At 48.6% G+C, this 18,853-nt stretch overlaps 1 protein-coding gene across 3 annotated transcripts in view; it reads left to right on the forward strand.

The window, feature by feature from the left end:
* Window positions 1-18,853, forward strand: part of SYT2 (synaptotagmin 2) — a 206,975-nt gene that overhangs the window by 90,396 nt on the left and 97,726 nt on the right. For 2 of the 3 annotated variants that reach the window (XM_090025554.1, XM_090025555.1), the window contains exon 2: window positions 16,389-16,420. The exons of the other annotated variant lie outside the window; for it this stretch is intronic. The gene's annotated coding sequence lies outside the window, so the exon portion shown is untranslated. The remainder of the gene's footprint in view (window positions 1-16,388; window positions 16,421-18,853) is intronic. 3 annotated transcript variants of the gene reach the window in all.

Genomic DNA, 18,853 nt, shown 5'->3' on the forward strand with positions numbered 1-18,853 from the left:
CTGAGGGAAAAAAAGGATTTTTTAAAAAAAGATTACCACTGCATTGCAGTACCTTGGAGATTGCCTGCTGCCAAAGGACTGATCATGCTGCTCATGCACGCAGGCACAGTGCTGCTCAGCCAGGTACTTCCCAAATTGCTCCCCTAACAGGAGGATCTTTTCGGAGAACCACGGAGCTATAGGGTCAGGCTGCCACTCTTTACAGGTGTGCTTGGACACAAAGTTAGAGATGACAGCCAATGCTGTGGGGCTTCCAGGGACAAGGTATCATCTATGAGCCATTACCCCAAGGGCAGCCCTACTGGATTAACATTAATAATGTTTTCATGGTGCTCTTATTCCTGGGCTTCCCCCAGGACTGGTGCTACTCAACAGTAGCCCCCACATTTATCAATGATTTGAGTGTAAAGAAAAGCATAGGTGATGAAATGTGCAGATGACAGGAAGATCAGCAGAGTAGTAAATAATGGCAAGGACAAACAGGCAGAGTGCAATCTGGGTTGCTTCATAGTCTGAGTTCACTTAGCCAAAGGCAGTATTATGTGGCTTGGAACAGGGAACACGGGCTGGACCTACAGAATGGGGGAGGCAGTCTGGAAAGCAAGGACCCAGGAAAGGATTTAGCGGTTGCAGTGACCAAGGAACAAAACATGAGTGCCCAGAGCAATGCTATGGCAAGAGGGGCTGATGTGATCCTTACCGGTATAGAAACAGGTAGCAAAAAGCAGGAAGAAAGTGAGTGTATCAGTGTGCATGGCCTAGGTGAGTGGTCCTAGAATCCTGTAGCTCAGGGTTCACGTTTTGAAAAGGATGTTGGAAATTTGTAAGTGGAGCAGAAAAGGGCCACAAAAATTATTCAAGTCCTGAAAAAAATGCCTTCCTGGGAGAGCCTTAAGAGCTTAGTCTGTTTAATGCATTGAACAGACAAGCTAGGGAGCTTAACACAAACGAATTCAAATGAAAAATTAGGTAGACAGAAACATTAGCATCAAGGGTGTTTAGCCCCTGGGAAGACTCCCAAGGAGAGTGGTGGAATCTTCATCTTCAGATCCAGGCTGGCTGCCTTTGTAGGTGGCAGAGGCATAACGAGGCAGCTGGGCACCAGGGGCAGCGGGACTCATGGGAGGCAGCGGTCACTTCCAGCTGCAACCATTCCACTGGTTGGGCTGTGTGGCTGCAGCAGCTGCTGTTATTTTCCCTCCCCCCACACTCCTAAGTCAGCACTCAGGGCTGCTACCCCAACCACGCCACCCAAGTCATGCCACTGGTAGCAGGTCTGCTTTAGCCTAACGCTAAAGGGGTGTTGGATCCAATGCAGGGGCAACTGCATCAGTCTCTGCCTTGTGACATCAGACTTGCTGTTCTAATGCTCCCTTTGGCATCCAGCTCCTAAGGTTGGCCTGCACGTAGGTGCGGCAGTGACTGCAGTGTGGTGTAGATCCCCATGCTAGTTTTAGCTACCTGGCCTGGGTACTGGTAGTAGTGTTGACATGACAGAATGGTGCTCTGTGCAGTGCAGGTTCATTTGCCCTGCTGGGAGGCATTTTTAGATCTCACCTTCATAAGACAGGGTCCTGATTTAGCTAAGACTTACCATGTGCCTGACTGCAAGCACTTGGGACAGCTCTGCTGCTGGGGCTCTCACGAGCGTTGTTATCCCCGTTTGACAGGTGCGGAAACAGACACAGAGACAGTTGTCTTAGTCAAGTAGCCACAGTAGGTCTGAAACAGAACCCCATCCTCTGATGGCCATTTCATCTCTGTATCTGCCCCATTATTTTACTTTGCTAGAAAAGGAGCATGTGACAGTAGAAGAAATCATGATCTGTAGGAATGAGCTCCAACCTGGAGTTTGAGTTTTGTTTCTGCTTTGGCAAGTCACCTAGTCTCACATCCTCTGTAAGATTCTGGCTGACTAATTTCCCTTTGTAAAAGGCTTTGCAATCTACTAATGGAGAGTGCTGTGGAGCTGCCAGGTGTTAAACAACTTGAGCAGGACAGCTGTGGTCAGGACTCCAGGCCTCTGTGTCCAGTGCTGGGACATGAGCATGGTCTATGGTTAGAGGAAGTGACTGGCAATGAAGGCAGTTCTGCAGCTCTCGAAGGGGTGCTGAAGTGCATGACTGCAAGGAGCCTCTGGCAGCAGGTACAAAATAAGAAGCAGTTTAGCAACCAAAAAGGAGCTAGACCATAGAACATGGCACAACAGGTGAAAGTGGCAGGAGCCCCCTTAAGCATTGAATGCGAGCCCCTCCTGGGTGGGGATGCATTTGAACCAGCACAGCTCTGCAAGGGAAGGCTGCACTGTGATCCCGCATACAGTGGGAGCACAGGGCACAGGAAAACTGAAGGTGTATCTGTACTTCAGTGTGCGACATTCACATCACCTGTTGCTGTATCCACTCTAGTTCACATACTTGTAACAGCAATGCGGCAGAAGTGTAGACTGTACAAAGCCACCTGGGACCCCAGGGACCCCAGCACTGCTGTAGTGCTGTCCCTATCCGTATAAAACAAGGTGACTCAAGGTGTGTCTCCTCATGCTGCAGTCGCACCATATAGTGCAAAGCTGCTTGTGTCCCAGGTTCTCATCTGTACAATGCCGGTAATAGCCCAGTCTTATGAGACATGTGTATTGGGAGATAAACATAGTCAAGATTGGGAAATGCTCAGGTACTATGATGATGGCAGGCAAGAGAAACATCCCAAGCAGACTGCAATGCAAAGGGGAGATCTGTGTGGTAGGAGGGCAGCAGACCATGAAGTAGGAATGCCTCCTGCCCCTGGGGAAGAAAGGAGGTCAGAAACCCAGGTGCACTCCATACCCAGGACAGTTATCCAGCCTGAAACTGAGAGTAGGCCTTGGAGCAGCAGAGGGAGAACTAGCCAATGTGTGGCCAGAAAGGGCTGAGGAACAGGGAAAATAAGGGACCTGTGAATCACCCTAAGACATTTAATTCAAAGATCTCCAAGGACAGGACCTATTTCACCTCATGTATCCAGAGGGCAGTTTCCAGCCTTGTACATGAGGGGGTCCAGAGTTGGGAGCTGAGGTTAGATACTGAAAACATAGTGGAAACAGTGCACCTGTTTGACTGTGATGGAATCAACTCTTGGAAGAAGTGACCCAAGAACACAGAGGGTTCTCCATCAGCTGAAGTCCTTAAATCAAGACTGAATGTCTTTCCAAATGACATGCTCTAGCTCACCCCGGAGTTATAGGCTTAGAGCAGGCATCACCCAGTGGGACTCTCTGGCCTGTGCTGTGCAAGAGTTCAGACCAGAAGATCATAATGGCCTCAAAATCTACGGGTGAAATAAATTCTGGCTCTTCTGGAGTCAATGGGAGTGTCAGCCTTGACTTCAGTGCACCTGACCCTATGAATTGATGCATATGTCTACATGGCACCTTGCAGCGTTACGCTGAGTTACCTCAGGTTCCTCTGAACAAGCTAAGAAGCACAGGCAAAGCAGGGCACTAACACAGCTGTGCTGTTTCTGACACCCAGGTTGGCTTATTCAGAGGTTGTGTGGGTATTTCTGCAATGGGTTGTGTCACATAGACAAAACCCTCTGAATCTGTTAAACCAGGAGTGTCAAACTGTGGTCAGGGAGGATCACAGAGCCAGTCTGCAGGCCAGATCAGGACTGACCTTCTGTGCTGCATGTGCCAGGTCCTGCAGCCATGCCCAGTGCAGCATGTGCTGGCCCCACTTACCACAGGGCGTTCAGGGCACGGGTTGCACGTGGTGCACCACTGGACCAGCTCTGTGCAGGGCTGGAGCCAAGGCTGGGGCCAGCATGTTCCCTATGCAGCACATGGAGTTGGCCCAGACAGCTATGGGCCAGATCATATAACTCCACAGGCTGGACCTGGCCAATGGTCTGTATGTTTGGTACCTGTGTGTTAAGCTGAGACAAGGAGGAGAAGGGATTTGTCCAAGGTCACACAGTGAGTCAGTGGCAGAGCTGGGAAGGGAAGCAGGAGTCCTGATAGCAATGATACTTAGCATTTACACATGGTGTTTTACATTTCCAAGGCACTATAGAAACACTAATGGATCATTAACTGCTAATCAGCTCATTTGTTATCCATGCTAGGACAGAGGCAATCATACACATTGCTCCAGGGCAGAAGCTGATCTCTGCATGAGTTAGGGAGGAAGCATGGAGAGCTGCCCAGTGGACAGCTGTACAATCCTATGGCAACTTGGTGGTTACAAAATTTAGTTTGCTTTTCATGGTAACAAACTGACACCCTTTTATACATCACAGCAAAAGGTCAGTTTTCTGATCAAAGAGGTGAAGTATTGGAGGATTCACATTGCTCTCTTATTCCAGGGAAAGTTCCTCTGGACCTCAGAAACCTTCCCAGAGAAAACTGTCAACATTGTTAAGTCTTCGTAAAAATTGTCAATGAAAGATACTACTATGAAAAAGGTGTCTAGCAAAAACTACAACCAGCTTTACAAACATGCACATCTGACAGAGCATTAGAGACATGATAGAATAATAGAAAAGTAGGGCTGGAAGGGACCTCGGGAGGTAATGTAGTCCAAGCCCCTGCCTGAAGCTGGATCATCCCTATCCAAACCATCTCAAATAAAACCTTGTCTAACATAACCCTGTCAAACAACTACAAGGCATATTTCCCAAGGACACCAAAGGCACCCTAACCTATTACAGCTAAAGCAGGGGGACAGTGGAGGCCAGTATCCTCCGGCTGTAAGGGCTGTTAAAATGCACTGGAGTGACCCAGGGGAGAGGGCCACACCCCTATTATAAGGAAAGGCAAAAACCCCTACAGTGCAGACCATTCTGACCATAGGGTAAAATTCTTTTCTGATCCCAAATGTAGTGATCCATCTGACCCTGAGTGAAGGGGCAGGACCCTCTAACCAGGGACCTCTGGGCTTTAGTCCCAGCAGGAGCGTTGGCCCGGGTGTACCCCAGTCAGAATCCCTGGCCTTGGCTGCAACCAACACCATTGCTTCTGGGAAGGTGAAAAAACTCCAGGCACATGTAGCAGCAGGAAGAGGAGGGTGGGATTCCTTCCATTTGTGGCAACCAGCAAAGCCCAGAAGCGTGGGGGAAAAGCACAAACCTTCTGTTCTGCTCTTCAACCTGGGGACAGCAAGCATAACTCCACGTACATCACATCCTCTGACTAGACAGGCAGAACCCCCTTTCTGCATCCCCTCCATAATCACACCCCAGCTCTTTTCGTCTTTCATAACTAAGCCAGTTGTGGAGCTCTGCTTCATCCTGCTGCTGTGCATGACCCTTTCCAATATCCATCTGCTTTAGATGGCAGAGTTTTTATTGTTAGCTCCCAGCTATCCATCTGTTGCTCTTTTCAAATTCTTCTTAAAAACCTCCAATCATGGTTTTTAAGAAGAACTACAGCTTCCCTAAGCAGTCTACTCTATAGTATAGAATAAGAGACAATGAGGGTTGGAAGGGACCTCAGGAGGTCACATCTAGCCCAACCCCCTGCTCAAAGCAGGACCATCTCCAGCTAGATCATCCCAGCCAAAGCTTTGCCTAGCCGGGTTTTGAAAAGCCCCAAGGATGGAGCTTTCACCAGTTCTCTGGGTAACCTGGTCCAGGGTTTTACCACCCTCCTAGTGAGAAAATTTTTTCTAATACCCAACCTAAACTTCTCTTGCTGCAACTTGAGACCATTGCTCCTTGTTCTGTCATCTGCTACCACTGAGAACAGTCCAGCTCCATCCCCTTTCGAGCCCCTCTTCAGGTAGTTGAATGATGCTATTAGGTCTGAAAAAGTCTTTTGTGATGTCCACAACCTACTTGGCTCCACCTGCAAGCCATTGGTCTGTGTCCTGTTTTCTGCAGCAGTGGAAGAAAGGTGTTTTCCTTCTTCGGGTAGCTCTTCAGGTATTTGGAGCTGTTATCATTTACCCTCTTAAGCACCTTTCCCATAAGCTGAACATGCCTGTTCTTTCAATATTTCCTTATGTGGCTCATCTTCAAAGACTTTTGTCAATTTTGTCACCAGTCTCTGGACCCTCTCTAACTTCTGCATGTCCTTTCTAAAAGGTGGAACCCCAAACTGTGCACAACCCTCTGTATGAGGCCTCATGTTGAGTCTGTGACCTCCCCCCCCCCCCGACTCCAAATCCTTCTCTGTAGAGTGTACATCCAGCCAGTTTTCACCCATCTTGTACATGTGTTTCTGGTCATTCTGCCCCTAGCATAGCACCTTGCATTTGTCAGTACTGAACTTCATCCTGTTGGCTCTAGCCCAGATTTCCAATCTATCAAGTTCCTTCTGAATTGTGCTCCTGTCCTCCAGTGTGTTTGCAATACTTCCTATTTCATGTTGCCCACAAATTTGCTCACAAAGCTCTCTTTGGCAGCATCTAACCATTAGCAAACTTGTTGAAAAGCACCAATCCCAGGACAGACACCTGTGGGACTCCACTCAAAACCTCCTGCCATTCTGACATGGATCCACACCTGCTTCTGTGATCTTGTCCGGTCAGTGGTCTGTGACTTCTCTAATCTATTTCCATGGCCCACAATTCCACTTTCATCTCCAGTTTGCTCACAAGATGCTTTCCCACTGCACAAGATTGTTCTGCTGTCTCCAGGCTTCCTCTCTAAGCAAAACGGAGACCTGATGAGGGAGATGTTGACGGAACATTTTTCCCAATCCAAACATCCCGGGAGAAGGGACTCACTGGTGCATTTTTGTGAGTGTAAAATTTTTGAGAAAAAAAAGTTGTCAGAACATTGTGATTCAAGATTCCAAAAAAAGAAATTTCCCCACAGATCTAAAGGAAAGACAATTGACAATGGGTGAGTACAGACAGACAGTAGAGCTCTGGGGAATGAGGAGTGTTTTCAGTCCATGCAGCTCTTTTCGCTCGCCCTGCAAATACTCTCCATCCTTTGCAAAGTCAAGTCCCTTTCTCAAAATCACATCACTTGGATCTGTTTATCTGTTATGCCAGCAGTTCAGCTGGGATCTATTCAGTCCATCTGTTAGCTGCTCAAGGTCACATGGGTTAGCTTTAGTACATAGATCCCTAGAGTTATGAGTAGTGATCTCACATGGTGGGTCCGTTCTTTTCAAGGTAGTTCTACGTGGCACGTGACATGTGAGTGGCTTTGCAGTTTCCTCTATGCTCCCAGAGGGTGCACTAGATCTCTCTCCTGCTGCCTCCCAGCCTGTCCCAGCAAGTAGTGAACAGTTTCATTTTCTGCCATTTCTCTGTAATGCTCCTACAAGTGTGCCACCATTGCTGCTCTGTTCTCCCTGCTGCTGGAGCCAGAGTTGCTGCAGGAAAGGTGCAGGGTTCAAGGGACAGAGGGGACAGGAGGCTGAGATGCCTCCAGCTCCATTCCAGTGCCACCCCTTAGACAGGGCCCAGGACTCATGCCTCACTTGCCTACCCAGGACTCATGCCTACACTATTGCCCTGGGGCTGCAGTTTCTCTATTCAGTTAGTTTCTAGTACCGTGTGACAAAGGTGCGCGTACAGGAGTGCTGAGAAGACGTTGGTCTCATCCCCAGCTGACCACTGGGTCAGCTCCCAGCCAGTTGCTAATGCCAGTTGAAGGCTTCAGTCCCAATGTACAAGGCAGTGCCTGAATCAAGCTGCACTGATATGAAAGACTGAATTTCACTGTGAACCCCCTGCATCCCCCAGGGTCAGTAGAAATCACTGAGGTGCTAGACTCACCCATAGGATTTCCAGGCCTGGTAATGCTAGGGCACCCAACATCCCATTCCCAGGAGCAGAACAGGACTGGGAGGTGGAATGAAACACATGAGAGGAATAAAAAACATCCAAGCAGTCTGAAGTGACTGGGAGAGGACACCCACAGGAAACGACCCAGTGCCTTGAGGATGGGGCAAGCTGGACACGGAGAAGCTGCTGCTAGTTCAGCATGGATCTGCAGATAGAGGCAGTGTTATCTGTTTCAGCTGTTTCCCCAAACCTTATGCAGTCTCACCCATGACATGATCCATCTCCTCTCTGTATTAGCACATAAATTACCTCCAGCCACCCAAAACACTTCAATTATTCAAGGGCGTTTGAATGCTTCTGATAAAGCTGAGTGCAGTCGGCAGGGCAACAGAGCTAGTGAGCCAGAGGAGCCTGTGCCAGTTAAAGGTCATAACCTGTACAGCTGCACACTTGTTCTCCCAGGCTCTGGTCCAGCCAGTCTCAAATCACCTGCTGGGTTGATCCGTTATAGCTGTTTAGCTCAACACTGTGATACCGGAGCAGCAGCGTAGGGCAGCCAGGCAGCTTCCCATAACTCCCTACATGCAAGGCTGTGGGAGTGGGGGTGGAAGTGAACCCTGAACAAAATTAAGAGCCTGAGGATGCCGTGGGCATATAATAGCAGCATTTTAAAAGTGCACAGAGCTGGAAGTCACCTCACAGAGGTTCTGCCTTGATGGGGTAGATAAGGGAATGGACTAAGAGCATGGCTCCATCCATAGCTGCCTCTAAACTGCTTGTAGTGTTTAGGCAGTTTGTTCCTCTAGTGCCTGCCAAGTGACAGTCATCTCACCATCCTGTTAGATGCATAAACCCATGAGCACAGCTGCTTGCACAGGACAATGTCTCCAGTTACAATGGAAGTGTTCCCCAAAGTACCTCTGAAGCCAATGCATGTCACTGTGCTGCAGCCCTTCCTGCATGCCTGTGCAAGTGATACAGGTCCTGGAGGCAAAGTGAAAGGGGCTGCAGCCTGGGTGAGGGGGGGTCCCTTAGCAGGGAGTAGAGGCACTTGACCTGCTTCCCACCTGCAGTGAAAGTGATGTGAAACCTCTCTAGCTGTGCGACAGGGAGCCCTACTCAGGTACCTAGAAGGTAGGACAGCAGGTCTGGCCTCTTCCCTGGAACAATTCCTCCATTCTCACTACTGTCTCCATGCACTTGGACTTGCACTGACCATGCCGTCTGCTTCCCAGCCGTGGAGAGACAACTAGGGAGAGGGCCTGGGTGATAGGGACCTTGAGGGTAGAGAGGAACAGTGGTTAAGGTGCTAGCCTGGGAGCCAGAGACCCAGGTCCACCAGCCTAAGGGGATTCAAGCCCACAGCCCTGTCTCTGCAGGGAACACTAAACTGGTGGGTCCTAGTATGGGCTGGTGCCAGATGTGGTTGCTTAGTTCCAGATCTTGTTTCTCTATCTCTGCAGAAAAATTACTGAGAAGGAGAGTGTGTGGCAAGCGCAGTACCCAGTCCCAGCTGGCAGGGCAGGGGGAGGAAGGGAAGAAGGCTTGGGCTGGGATCTCGGCACATGTTTTCAGAAGGTGCGTTGATTGATTGCCCTGCTCAGAGTCCTGGCTGGGTGAACGCTTTAATGTTTGTGCTTAGTTCGGAGACACCTGAATGATGGAGGGAAATGCGGGGGCTGGCTGGATTTTTAGAGGTTGAAATAAATAATAAATAAAACCCTACACTGGGCAAGAGGCCAGGCAGCCTGGAAGCACCTCCTCCCACTCCCTGCCTGCGCTGAGAGCTCCTTCATCCAGGACTCGGCTGCGGCAGGGGCTGCTTTGCTGAATAAGCATCTCTGTAAAATCAAGGCAGCCATAGATGCCCGCAGTGGAATTCCCAGGGGATTTCAGGAAGGGCGTGCGGAAAGACCACTGCGAGTGCAGACCCTGACAGGGACTTCCTGAACCTCCAAATGCTGGCAGCTGCAAGGGGAGAGGAGCAGGGGGAAATTCTGGACCTGCCCCGTTCACCCCCCCCTTAGCATCCACACTCTTCCACTGTGAAACAGGACACTGGGCTAGATGGGCCAATGGTTTGACCCAGTAAATGTCCATTCTGGTCTGAATTTTTCTCACACAGCTTTTTCCAGCTGGAAGCCCTAATTGGGCGGCACTGAATTCTTCCACAGAGACCCATGGAGGTTTTTGCTTTAGGAAACATTTTCAAAACACTCCAGGCAATTGAAGCTGGATTAGCTCTGACCTTTTTGGAATGAAGCAGTTTGATTTTTGTTTTGGAAATGGCCTTTCCTTCCAAAATCTCTTGTCATTTGTTTTTTTAAGGATTAGAAATGTAAAGCTCACACTGCAGCAAAGCATCTCCGTTTTGTTGAAACAAAGTGTAGCATGATACCAAGCAATATTTTTTGTCAAATTTTCTATTTGCCAAACATTTAAAAAAATGTTTCGGGTTCAATATGACCCAGAAGGGATTTTTTCCAACATTTCAAAATTGCCGGGAACCAAAAAAAAATGTCTGTCACTGGGGCCCAAGGGATCTGGGTTTTCTTTCTCTCTCTTCCAGTCACCATGGATAGATCTGCAGTGAGGCCGCAGCTGGAGTATTGCATCCAGTTCTGGGCTCCACACTTTAAAAAAGGATGTGGAGAAGCTCGAGAGAGTCCAGAGGAGAGCCGCACACAGGATCAGAGGGCAAGAGAGCAGGGCTTATGAAGAGAGGCTGAGAGGCACGGGACTCTTGAGCTTGGTTAAGCGTAGGCTCAGGGGTGACTTGGTGGCAGCCTATAAGTATATAAGGGGTGGACACCAGGATCTGGGAGAGCGGCTGTTCACCAGGGCTCCCGTAGGGAAAACAAGGTCCAACAGTCACAAACTGCTGGAAGACTGTTTTAGACTGGACATAAGGAAGAACTTCTTTACCGTCCGAGTCTCCAGAGTCTGGAATAGATGCCCCCAGAAGTGGTGCAAGCACCTACTCTGGACACGTTCAAGATGCGCTTGGACTATTATTTGCTGGGGTCCTCTGACCCTGGCTGACTTCCTGCCCTTGGGCAGGGGGCTGGACCAGATGATCTCACGAGGTCTCTTCCAGCCCTGATGTCTATGAAATCCCCACTCTCCTTCCCCTCCCTTTGCACATCAGTTCCTTCTCCCACATCTTGGCTAGATAGACTCAGAGTTCTTTGTACCAGGGTCTGCCTTTTGTTACAAGTTCATTCAATGTCCACTTTGGCTGAAGCCTTTAAGGGAACGTGTATATTGCCTCCAATCAGGCTGAGAAATGCTGTTACAAAAACAGGTCCCGCTCCTTCATGCTTGCTCCACACCCCCCCCGAAACACTCAAGAATGTGAGCCCATGAGCAATGCAGATCATAGGCGCAGGCAGCAAAATATTTTGCCTTTGTGGGGGAATCAGGTCATGCAGAGCAGAAGCATGTTGTGTGAGGGTGGTGTGTGGCTGTTTCAGCATTCATGAAAGGATAACTGTGTTAGCGCCTAGCTGCTTAGAAAGTGAGAGGAGGCCCAACCTCCAGGCTCCATAGGTTACAGAGACCTAAGTCTCCTCCTGAAAATATGTTCAGGAGCAAGGAGGCAAGGGAGATGAAGAAGCCTTGTTCTGGTCTGAGAAGAAACACAAAATTTCAGGCTCTATCACTAGCTTCCTGGACATGCAAAAGAACCCCTCTGTTGCTACTTGTGCATCATTTCAGTACCTGGTACCCTTCACTGAGCAAAGTCATAGAATCACAGAAGTCGGGTCAGAGGGACCTTGTAGATCTTCAAGTCCGACCCCCCGCCTGGGCGGGAGAAAAGACTGGACTCAAATGAGTCCAGCCAGGTGGGCATCAAGCCTCTTCTTAAAGATCCCCAGGGTAGGAGCCAGCACCACTTCGCTAGGAAGTTGGTTCCAGCTCCTAGCCGCCCTGACTGTGAAGTAGTTCTTGTGGATGTCTAATCTAAACCTACTCTCTAATAATTTGTGTCCATTGTTCCTTGTCATGCCAGGGAGCACTAGGGGAAACAGTGTCTCCCCTAAATCTTTCTGGTCCCCCCTAATGAGTTTATAGACAGTCACCAGGTCCCCCCTCAGCCTTCTCTTGTGAAGGCTGAACAAGTTCAGGTCCCGCAGTCTTTCATTGTAGGGTCTGCCCTGTTGTCCCCGGATCATGCGGGTGGCCTCCTCTGGACCCTTTCAATGTTGTCCACATCCCTCCTGAAGTGGGGCACACAGAACTGGACACAGTACTCCAGCTGTGGCCTGACCAGCGTCACGTAGAGGGGAAGGATCACCTTCTTGTCCCTGCTCGAGATGCACCTGTGGATGCACAAGGTCCGGTTAGCCCTGCCAACCATGACCTCGCATTGTCGGTCCGTGTTCATCTTGGAGTCAGTAATAACTCCAAGATCCCTTTCTGCCTCCATGCTCTCAAGAAGGGAGTTTCCCTTCTTGAGTGAGTATAGCCCAGGAAACACCACCAAGCGAAGCCAGAGTAACTGTAAATCTCTGAAGAATGAGTGTCAAGGCATGGGAGACCACATGGGTGTCATACACTTGAGAGCCAGTTAGCTCATATGCTTAGGAGTGGTCTGGGACAGGGAGAGCAGGTAGTGGTGAGGATCAGCAGCACCGTGCATGGGGAGCCCAGGGCTGGGAGAGCAGTTGTACCACCGGGAAGTGAGACACTGCCAGGCACGTGTGCGCAGGTCCGGTTGCTGCAATTGCAAGGAGGTGTACTGTCCAAAATGGAGGCTATTCAAGACTTGCAGCAAAATGATCAGATCAGGGGATTGTGACTCCTGGGAAGAGAGTAGGGGAGTATTTTGCATAGCTCAGCCATTGGGAACACAAATCTGCAGGTGCTTGGAAGCAGAACTTGCTGCACTTTCTCCACCAAAACATTGCTTCATTTTGGTTTTGGACAGAAATTTGTTTTTCAACCAAATCTAAATTGTTCTGAAAATACCTGTTTGTGCAGACAAGTTCCAGATCTTGGCTGAAAAGTGAAAATGGTAGGTTAGGGACTTGCTTGGGGATGAATATTTTCATTTTGGTTTTCCAAAAAATAATTTTTCTTGATGAAAATCTTCCTCTGAGTAGTCTTTTTTTTTCCAGAAGGTGCAGAGAGTCTGGAAGGAGAAAGACAGGGACTGAATTAGAGAAAAATAGGGCTGGAAGGGACCTCAGAAGGTCATTTAATCCAACCCCCTGATCAGGGCAGAATCAGCCCTCTCTAAACCATCCCAGCTAAATGCTCTTAAAAAACTTGCAGTGATTGAGATTCCTCGATTTCTCTAGGCCCAGGGGGCCATTTTCAAAGGGAGGGCTGGACAATGCTAACTGGTGGTTAAAGTACTGAACTAGGAAGCTGGAGACCTATATGTAGTCTGTGGGTAGAGGGGCCTAAACCCTGGATGTCCTGCTTCTTGGGTGAGTACACAGAGCACTACACTATTGGGCTACAACAAAGGCTGGCTCACCTCCTCCTTCACCTTTTTGCTGGGCTACAATTTTGGGACTTGTGCTCAGGTATGCCCATATCAAGCATTTCCTGTTTTGCCTTGACTCAGACCCTTTCTAGAGATGAACTTCTCACTTCATGCTGTATCTTAGAGCAACTGTGTGTATCTTTAATGTATAAAGCGGCATCACCTCCTTTTTACCCTTCCTGCCTTTCTTTAACAAGTTATACCTTCCATGACAGTATTCAGTCATGTGAACTTTCCCATGAAATCTCAGTTATCCATAATTTTGTCTGTGTGCTAGAACTTCCAGCTCTTCCAGCTTGCTTTCTATGTTTCTTGCACCTGTAAATACATGTCTTAGATACTAGCAATTACCCAGCTAATTTACTTCATACAACCTTGCCTCCCATTTCTTGGCCTTTATCCAGGTAACCTTGCTCCTTACTTACCTTTCAGCTTTTGTCTCCTTCTCCATTAAATCTAGTTTAAAGCCCTCCTCACTATGCTGTGAGATGAAAGGACGGATTAAAGGGCATATTAGGAAGATTCTTCCTGACTGCTCGGGTGTTGAGAGTCGCCCAAGCAGGGCAGTTGTGCTGCATCTTGGCCCCTCTAACCACAACTGGACCTAGATCTACAAAATGAGATGCAGGGAGCTCAGGCCAGGGTACTACAGAGAGAAACACACTATTACAGAGAACGCCAAGGCATGATTTGAGATACAACTAGCGAAGGCCATAAAAAGCAACAAAAAGAGATTCTACAAGTATGTCAGAAGGGGAAAACTAGTGAAACCATAGGAGTCAAACAGGCTAGAGTAATGGAAGAAGAAGTTAGGGATTACTTCAAGAATCAAGACGTTTTCAAGACATCAGGGCTGGATGGGATGCATCCTAGGGTACTGAAGGAATTGGCTGAGGTAATTTCAGAGCCATTGGCTATCCTATTTGAGAAGTTGTGGAGGTTGGGTGAGGTCCCAGGTGACTGAAAAAGGGCAAATATAGTGCCCATCTGTATGGAAGAGGATCTGGGGAATTACAGACCCATCAGTCTGACCTCAATACCTGGAAAGATCATGGAGCAGGTCCTCAAGGAATCTATTGTGAAGCACCTAGAGAAGTACAAGGTGATTAGGAACAGCCAGCATGGACTCATCAAGAGCAAGTCATGCCTGACCAAACTGATTTCCCTTTATGCTAAGGTGACAGGCTCTGTGGATGGGGGAAGAGCAGTGGATGTGATATAACTTCACTTAAGCAAGGCACAAGTCTCATTAACAAGTTAAGGAAACATAGCAAGCTAGATGAAAGTACTGTACAGTAAAGTGGATCTGTAACTGGTTGGGTCATTGTGTTCAACAAGTAGTCATCAGTGGTTCAATGTCTAGTCGGAAGGCAGTATCAAGTAGGGTTCCCTGGGGGGTCTGTCCTTGGTCCAGTAATGATTAACATCTTCATTAATGATTTGGATGATGGGATTGACAAATTTGAAGATGACACCAAGTTGAGTGGAGTTGCAGACACTGTGGTGGGTAGGGCTAGGACTCAGAATGACCTGAATAGACTAGAAAAATGGTCTGCAATCACTCAGAAGACATTAATTAAAGACAAGTGCAAAGTCCTGTACATATGACAAATAACTGCATGAACAAATACAAACTGGGGAGTGACTAGCTAGGCTGAAGTACTGCAGTAAAGGACCTTGGGGTTCAGTAGACCATAAGCTAAACATGAGCCAACAATGAGCTCTAGTTGCAAAAAAAAGTCAACAGCATACTGGGTTGTCTTAATAGAAGTGTCACTTGCAAATCAAGGGAAGTGAGTCCTCTGCTCTGTCCAGCACTGGCAAGGCCTCACCTGGAGTAGCATGTCCAGTTTGGGGCCCTACACTTCAAGAAGGATGTGGAGAGTTTGGAAGGGGCTTGGGAAGCAAGACTCATAGGGAAAAGCTGAAAGAACTAGGGTTATTTAGTTGGAAGAAGAGAAGACGGATGGGGGGAATTTGACAGTTTTCAAACACCTGAAGTATGATTACAGAGAAGCTGAAAATGGGCTTTTCTCTGTGGCCATAGGAGACAGGGCTAGGAGCAATGGCCTCAAGCTGCCAAAAAGGAAATTTAGGTTGGAGATTAGGAGGGAACTATCTGACTCTGAGGGTGGGCAAGCATTGGAACAGGCAGCTCTGCTTTCCCCAAATCCTGTGATCTCTAACTTTTGGGTCTCTGGTCCTGAGATTCCCCATCCTCCCTTGGTCCCATCCTAGGGAGCTCAGTCCAGTGGGCTGTGCTGGGTCGCTCTCTGCTGGGCTGCTTTAAAAGTGCTGGTTTATTGTCCCTGAAGGGGAACCTAGATGGGGAGGCAGCAGTATCCCTGGAACCCATCCATTCTGCAAATGCCCTGCTTTCCCACCTAAACTGGTGGCTCTGGAGCAGCTAATTCCCAGGCTACTCCAGCAGGAGATGCTTCTACCAGTCACTCCATGTGTTTCTTCTTCTCAATCATACTGCTTCCCCAGAACCACCCTTGCCAGCCCCCTGCTGCCTTCCTTGCCCAGACCCAGCCACTCACTGCAGACTCACACTCAGTCTTAAGGGTGGCAGGCAAAGGCTTAGCTGTGAAGCAGGTGTGTTTGACAGACTGGTGAAATGGTGCCCACTAGGCACAACACTGGGGCCAGGTAGAGGGTCCTGAGCTGCTCCCTTAAGCCCGGGCAGGAGGACAGTGTGGGCACAGCATGCCCCTTGTTGTTTTATAGGTAAGAGACAGTTACTCTGTAGTGAGTAAGTGCAGTTTTCATGTTCTGGGCAAGTTTGTCACCCTGGCTCCATTGGGGACCTGTCCTTCATGCTGGTGGGCACTTTTTCCACAAACAGCCCCTAATACAAGCATTTGTGAACATTAGTGAGGGTCCCTGCTTTGGCTTTGCAGGCTCATAGGTCCAGAGTCACTTCTCTCCAATGAAGAGGACCAATGGAGCAAAATCCTGGGTATTTTCATAGTATGAGTTGTATATGTACCCACTGTGCATTGGACACCAGCCCACTCAAATGTGCCCTTACTGCTGTCCATGCTGTGCTCAGTCAGGCTGACGATGCACCGGGTGCTGCTATAATTGTGCTACTTGATCTGCTTTAACCTGGTAAGCTGGGAGCTAGAGCAGAAAAAATTCTAACTTTGTCTTTAAATTGTTTTCATTTATAGCTTAAGATCTGGAACGGCGCTGGAAACGCCTGGTGAGTCCATTCACCCCTTCTGTCTTAGTCTAAGTGTTGGCCCTGCCATTGCTTTGACCTCCTCACAAGAGGGTGGAGTGGTGTGGGAGGAATGCTACTGCCTCCTTGGTGCTTTACCAAGACAAGCATGCCCAGCCCCCACCTGCCCAGATCTCATTATGGCACTGAGGCCTCATTAAAGCACCATTCATAATTGAAATCATAGTTCCTAAAACCTCCAGGCAGCACCCTTGCTATTTTTTAAAATCTCCTGAATTTAATTAAAAATACATTTGGCTTCCTTTGAAGCTCTACAGGGCTCAGGTGTGATAATGAAGGTCTCTAAGTGATGAAGCATCAGGGCACAGCGAGCACATTTCTTGATCCTTGAACCAGGGATTGCGCAGACCTGTGAGGAGATACATGGCAGTATGGTGCCAAAATATTCAATGTTAACAGCAGCCTATTCATTAGATCCCAGAACGTAATGCATCTTGGACCTGGTTCTGCCACTGAGCTGCCGCATGACTAGGAGTAAGTCTCAACTTCTCCTTGAGCACCTGTACACATACATGGAGCCTACTCCAATGCACTGGAAATCCAGCACATCAGAGCAGATTAATCAAGTCTGCTGGTGCACAAAAATTAATACACTTCAGCAGCCTTCCACATCATGTGTATCAGCATCATCATGCATCTCTGTGCTGAAAAAATTGCGGTGGGGCACTTCGAAATAAAGCACATTCGATGAGCTGTAGTTCAAAACGCCCTGTCTCAGGGACATGCAGCGATGCTGATACACGTGCTGCATGGGCACTTTTAATTAGCATGGCTTGCTAATTAAAGCACTCGGAGCCATGTCCTACAGCGCATATAAAAATGCCCCTTGTGCCTTCACTTCCCCTCCTCTCTGTCCATCACAGTTGTAAGCTGCCCAGGAGACAGGGAGTGTTATTGTACAACAGCAAGCACAGTGCACCCTGTCCTTGCTTGCAGCTGGTAGGTGCTGTGTTCACGACACAAACAGTATTTAATTGGACAGATTTTGTCCCTTTTTCTTGTGCTAGTGTGTCAGCCTGGAGCAAAGTGTGATACCCTGGGGTGGATTTGCTAGTCAGAACTGTTTGACTTAAAATGCTGGTGAATTTATTTTAGGCTCTGGTTTGCCAACCTTTGCTTAGCCTTTGAGATTCTAACTGCATCACTCAATGCTGTTTGGCCACTTAAATCACCTGGTATTATTTCTGTTTCCTGATTGGGAATGCTGAAACATAATGGGAATCTGTGAGGTTTCTGGCAATGGGGTTCATGGGAAATTAATTTCAGATATGCTCTATACAGGTAGTTAAGCTTAAAGTCTTTTTTCCAAGTTTTTTCATCCCTGTATAGAGGGACCACTTAAGACCATAGGGGTAGTTTGTAGTGATGATGATAGAGTTGGTGGCTGAAATTCCTACTGGGGAAAAATAAGTGGAAAATTATCCTAAGCAAACAAATCCAGAGCCAGTGTAGATGGAGGCATGGATGACTGGTGTTTCCTGAGTTGGGGGGGGGGGCACTTGCCCCCCCAGTGGCCAGTCAGCAGTTGCGGGGTGTGGGTCGCTGGCACAATTGGCTGCGAGGGGACCATGGGGATTGCTTCTCCTGGCGCCCCCACTCCCCGGCTGGTGCTCTGAGGGGGGGCAACAGCGCTTTCGCTTGCCCCCCCACCATGGCCTAAGCTGGGGGTGCTGCTGTCAGGGGGTGCACCAGCACTCTCAGGTGGTGCACATGCAACCCCGCGCACCCACTGTGTGTTGCCACTGGATGGAGGCTGTAGTCAGGGCCAGGGATCCCCATGGTCAGTGCAGCGCAGCCATGCAGTCACCAGGGGAAGCTCTACTGTCATGGAATAAAATGGATGGTAGCTTTGATCCTCATGATGGTGAGCTAGAATCACCTGGTCATTAACAGACGGCCTCTTGTGTAAATCAGGAAACTGCCTGCCAGTTTCCTGTTTAATTAGACTGAGCTTCCATTCTGATACACACATCTTAGTGCAGTCCCCAAGGTTTATGGCAAATTGCTTTCCTGGCCCTCAGCTGAATGAACTAGAGAGCCAGGCTAGAGACATCTTATCCTTTTGGTTAATTATAGTTATTTTTAGACATAGACGGCTCAGACAAAGTGGCCTTTGTTAGGCCCAGGTCAGGAAGCCAGCAGGTCTGGGGATCAGTCCTGACTCTGGTTCATCTTTCTATCATGCTCTATTCTCTGGTCAAACTAGATAGTTATGCTCCATGCTTTGGACCCAGGCTAATCATCCGTGCCTGCCTCCACAAGGGATAGGGGCATACTTCTTCCTTAATCAAGTGCTTTGAGATCCTTACACACAAAGTGCCAGGGGAGGAGAAAGTGTAGGGTTGCTACTGTTGCAGGTGGGATAGAAGAAGAGTACTGGAGCAGACTGGGGGT

The sequence above is a fragment of the Crocodylus siamensis genome, chromosome 13 (assembly GCF_052110815.1).
Source record: "Crocodylus siamensis isolate JL-2025a chromosome 13, ASM5211081v1, whole genome shotgun sequence".
NCBI classification, from domain to species: domain Eukaryota; kingdom Metazoa; phylum Chordata; order Crocodylia; family Crocodylidae; genus Crocodylus; species Crocodylus siamensis.